This window comes from Neocloeon triangulifer, unplaced genomic scaffold (genome assembly GCF_031216515.1).
Source record: "Neocloeon triangulifer isolate White Clay Creek 2 clone unplaced genomic scaffold, ASM3121651v1 ptg000014l, whole genome shotgun sequence".
NCBI lineage: Eukaryota > Metazoa > Arthropoda > Insecta > Ephemeroptera > Baetidae > Neocloeon > Neocloeon triangulifer.
The window spans coordinates 16,747,483-16,753,482 of NW_026775556.1; positions in this window are offsets into that span (position 1 = coordinate 16,747,483).

Below are 6,000 nucleotides of genomic sequence, written 5' to 3' on the forward strand. Positions count from 1 at the left end.
CGGCGGCAATAATTGAATTTATGCGCCGCCGATCTCACTCGATTTCTTGCTCAAGCTTTATCACACAAAAATATGCAAGAAACGCCGCGGCGTGGAATTTCGCGTCATAACAATAAAAGTATGTTAATTGAAAAGCGGTGATAAAACGACAGAGCGTTATGTTTTCCATCACGACGATGAAATTGTTATTTTATATGTTCCCTTCAAATCCATGCCGCTTTTATTATCGAATCTCTCATGAAGTAATCAATTGACTGTTTATCCTCAGGTGCTCATTGCATGCTTCAACCATCACTTCTTGTGGATTCTTTCCGACTTCGAAAGTCAAATAATCTCTGCAAAAACTTGATAATGTTAAATGCACTTTACTGATAAAAACTTTATTTAATGGTTGAGCTTTTTGAATAATTCATTGGTTGCAATTCACAAGGACAAAAATTTAATAATTCGATCTTGAGCCAATTAAAATTTAGAATAAGATATAATTGTTTTTATCTTTAACAATAGACAACTCACAAAACACATTGAGGAAAAGCCGACTTTAAATTCAAATCACCATGAATCAACTCAGGACAGAGAAGTTCTATCACGAAAATAAATTTATTTCTCAAGAACATAAATACATGCTTCCCATATAACTTCCCATAAAACTTTCTTGATATGTCGAAGAATGGGGTATAGTTACCCTACTGAGACATCAATAAACACCTTTTGCAACTATACTCTCCAAAAATGTATGTAAGATCTTTTCTAAACCAAAATTCAAATATCACTGTTATTGAATGCTATTTTTTTTGTAACAATATAAAATCTTAATATAAGTTGAAATATTATTATAAACATTTCAATGATCTATTAATTATTAATTTAATATGCCTAAATATTCTTTATTTAATTAGCTTTAAAGATTTTTATTAATTATTTACTTTATATTCAGTGTCACTTGATTTAAAACCAATGATACTGGAAAATACCATTTTTTTTTTTAAATTCCAAAGTACAAAAAAAATTTATTTTAACTGATAATCATGTTAAATTTGTTGGTTCCAAAATTCCAAATATGGAATTAGTGCTTTGTTGAAGGTAAATTTACATCATTCACAAATATAACTCGTTTATTTATAATTTAGAAATTATATGGAATTTGGATTATGCAATTCTTTCATATTAATTATTTTGAGCTTATCATTTTTTGCGAGTGTTCACAGGTCAATGAAATGGCCAAACAGTGTTTTGCTTTGGCGTATCCAGAGCAGTCACGATTGTGGCCAGCGGACCTGTGAGTGTGTCCAAGCCGGGGGCAGCTCAGCGGGGGGCGTGTTGATCTCCAAAAATTATTGAGTGGAGATTTGTGAAGTGCATTAACATGTATCGAGAGCAAAATTAATAATTCATCCGTCTCTCTCGGGAAAATTTTATTATATCGAATTACAATACGCGGTTTCTCCGATTGCCCAATATTTATGGCGGTGCAGCTCCGAGGGCGCCGATTGGACTGTTAATTTATGGCCGCGATATCGAGTTTATGGGCCAAATTGATTTTTAATTACTGGATTGGCGCATGCGTGGCTGATTTATGCGTTAATTATGCTAATGGATATCGCTGGAGCGCGCGGAGAAAACGAGGGAAAAATTTATTTATTGGAACTGAACGCGGCGCGCGAGATGGGTCAGTGGCCACCTGCAGTTGACCATCGGGCACGTGAAACAATTAGCTGCAGTCGCCGAGCTGCAATCGGATCGCGAGAGCGATGAGAAATGCTGGCTGCTGGTGAAAATCAGGAAATAAATCAAACCGCCTCGTACAGGCCAGGCCAATGGACCACGGGCTCTTCCGCGGCTGCGTGTACATCTTGCTTTTCTAAAAGTTTAAGATGCCATTGCTTAGAAACATTTCAATACTTTTAAGCTTAACTTTAAAACGGTAAAAATTATTACATGTAAATTAATAAATAATTTATTTTTAATATCATTTATCACATTTTTTAATAAATTTTAAAATATTTGTTTCAATATAACAAAATGTTTATATTGCAAACTGTATTTAATTATAAAGATGAAGTTAAATTAACGTTCTAAAGTAAATATTATTGATGCATTTGAAATTATAATAAAAAATTATTATATTGTCATGGAGGAAGATGATTTATATTTGTATAATTGAGATATAAATCTTCTTCAACGTACATTCCAAAATGTGCACACTAATATTATATTATTTTTAATTTTTGTTGAAATTGATAAATTTTATAAGTCAAATTGATATTTAAATTGATATTTAATATAATATAGCGTCATTCCTTTGCTCCGCCAGAATATTATAATTGCGTAGCAATTACAAAAAATATTATTAAACAGTAATTTTTTTAAAGATTTGGACCAAAACTAATAATATGGTATAAAATCATATTTCTCTGTAAAATGAATTACACTATACGTGAAATTTATTTAATAAAAGTTTGGCACTGCGGGTCGGCGACCTGTTGAGTGGTGGCGCCATGACCAGAGCGTGGTGCGGGGTCGCGACCCGCGGCAGGGCACCCCGAGGGGCCCCCGGATTCATTGGGCTGAGAGTTATTGGAGCAGCAGGGGCCCGTCCGAGAAACAAAAGTGTGTCGCCCCCGTCGCGATACAACTGCTTAACTCCATTCATAATTGAATCCATTTTTTAGTCGCGGCGCGCGCGACGTGAAATATTTGTCAGGTACGACGACGACAGCCCGGAGAGAAAAAGAAAAGTAAGTAAAGGGTCGGTGAGAAATGGCGATGGTTCGTTTCATTTGCAGCACGTCGGCGTTTAATCACTTTGACGATCGTTTGCATTTATGCGCACGCTGATTTTGCAGCGCCGAGTGACAAGCAGCAAACGCACGTTGACGCTCTATCATTAGCGTGACACCTTCCAGTGTCGCTCCGCAGGCGAGAACCACTGTCCTATTGTGCAGGCACTTCAAGGATGACTCTATAATATGAGACATTTCAATATCACGCTGTCCGCTCTCGTTTCGCCAACTGCAGATTGCTGCGTTATTTTAGATCAAACAGAGACAAATATGTTTTTATTTCGCTTTAGACGTAAAAAAAAGTTTTTTTTAGCAAATATTTTATATTTTTAAAAGGATTTTTTTAGGGTAGAAGTGTTGAAATTTAATTCTGTGCAACTGCATTTTGAGATGAAATGTAAGTTTTTGTTTTGTTTTTAGGCGTTAAAACTAGAGCTTACGTTATAAAATTTACATTAGAATTAAAAAAAAATCAAACAAGGGAATACACTTAACAACGCAAACACGACACAACTCTATACACTAAAATTTACAAAAAACACACACTCACACTAACAAATTAACAAGATTAAAGAAATATCACAATTTTTTAAATCGAGAAGTCTCCAGTTGAAGGCATAGAAAGTTATACGTTTTTATTTCCCTTAATTTTTTGCTTATCAACTCACAATTTTCATAAATGAGACGATTTCATTGAATAAATTTTCTTTTCTTTTTAGTTTTATTTTCTATCTTTTATGGCATGGTTAGAGTCTGTAAAAATAGTTTTTATTTTTGTACATTTAAAACAATATTTTAGCCTGCTATATGTAATGAGCAATTTAAGTAGTGATCATTTCAACGTTGCATGTTGGTGAAAAGTAAGAAATGAGGATACATAAATTCTTTTCAAGATAGAAATGAGGCGCCGTGCTGTTTTAATATCACTTTGGGGAAAACAAACACAGATAAATCCAAATTTATTTCTTTCTAAGCGTGCTCGATGGTTTTTGGTTTTGACAAACGCCAGCTGTCAAAAAGAACGGGATACGTGTGCGAACACGGTGGAGATGAAATAACACTTCCTCAAAGTATGTTAATTGTCTCGAATCCCGAAAGAAGCCACCCACGGCGCCCTTTATGATTTCGTTTTCGCACTTCTCCTCTAATAAACTCCGTAAGCCGTCCTTGATTCAATGTAAGCGCCCATAAAATGTATACAAAAGATTCCATTTTCGGGACCGGAGCTCTTCGTAAAGAAATGAACATTCTCAACCAAATTGAACGATTAAAAAATTGGTACAAAAATTAAAATTATTTCATCAGAAATTAAATCAGCGATGAAATTTTTGTTTTAAAATACCTTACGTTAAAAATTAAATTGGCGATGGAATTCTGACGTGTATTCCTCCACGTGTGTGCGTGAGAAGATTTGCAGCCCACCCGAAGGTTTTCCCATAGCACTATCTATGTATATCAGGTCTGACCGAGGTCAGGTCTGGCCATCGAACGGGCAGGTGGGTGATGCGCTCACACTTTATGGTCGGGCGAGGGTGCGGCCATGTGCACACAGGCGGCCCAGCCTAATTGATAATCTCTCAATTGGACCACACAATCAACGCATAGCTTTTATTGACGATTATAAAAATGTGTTGTGCGCCCGCCATAAAACCGATCTCGACGTTATTCTTGTGAACTCGTCGTTCGGTGCAATCCGAGAAAATTTTCACACAAGAGACGCGAAGGGTCGTTAAAAAGCACAGCAACCTGGTCCGGAACACCAGAATTCACTCTGCCGGCCAATTACCAAATTTTTAATTGGGCCGTGCTGTAAATTCTTCGCGCCAGGCAATTGCTCATGAAAAAAAAAATCATTTGCGAGAGATGATCCGTTTGTTTGAAGTATAATTTTATTGCCCACCTCTTTAAACCATCAATAGCAAAAATGACCCTTTTGAATCAGCCATTGTTCTCAGTTATTAATTGCGATAAAAGTGCTAACAATGAGCATTTTTGCCACAACAATGGAGCTGACCCGCGATTGTGTCATATATTAGTGGGTGGGATAATATAAAGTTTGGAGTGGAAATTCTTACTGCTCTCTCTGCGTTGCTGATGAGAAAATGACGGACGCAACAATGGACAACTGATTATTTGTGGTGAAAAATTTCCTTCTCGACACCAGGGCGCTCATTAAATCTAATGAGGGCCGCGCGCATTCAGTGAAAGGCTCCTGTTTGGCCCGCGGCGCCGAAAAAATACTTACGTGAATTAAGCTGCGGGCCGAGATTGATTTTTTTGTATTTTGAAAAAAAAACTCGCTGGTCACTGGCGAGACGCGCTCGAGGAGATTTAATATACTCTGCACCTCTTGCTTGCCGCAATTCAAAGGATCGACGCAATTCGAAATCAAATTATGATCGGATGCCCCACTTCTGTAATTCTCAACGGGCAGCCGATGATGACTTTTCAAGTGCATGATTGGCTGCTGTGATTTTTGGATTGCTCATCGTAGAATTTGAAAGTATTTTTTTTTTTATACACAAAAATAACAGTGAATACAAAAGACGCTGATTGATTTTTGAGAGTAAATATGATTTCCAATTTATCTACACATCGCAAGTTGAGAGATTTTCACACTAAAATATTATTTTATAATATTATATTTCAAATTATCGTCTCTCTGGACGTTTCCATCTCAATCTAATTAATTTATTAAATTAAATCAGATTGAGATGGAAACGTCCAGAGAGACGAAAATTTTGACGATGCTCAAAATCATATTATAAAATAATATTTTCAACTTGCAATGTGTATATTTCGCAACTTTCCTGCAACTCCGGTGGTGCAATAAATTAAATTTTTTTTCTTCCCCCGCATTGAGGAAAGGCGAGGCCCCTTGAGTTGCTTCACCTCGATCTCGGGTGGGCGCAGGTTCATTCAAGAAGGTGGCAGCCACTCTTTTTGGGATTCGACGATGATATTGCACGGTGCACTTTGTTCGCCAGATGAGTCACCCACCCGCGCGGCCGCGGCAGCCGCCCCGAGAGAAAGAGACGACGAGGAAGCAGCGAGCGTCGGCGTCCAAAGCAAAGACAAATGGCGCCATTGTCTCTCGGCCGACCACACCTCCGACGACACACTCGCCCCAGAACAATCGGCAATTTGGCATATATTCTTTTCTCCCGGTGCGCGCGTGTGATATAAAATAAAGCACCGCTCATTAGGCCCGCCGCTG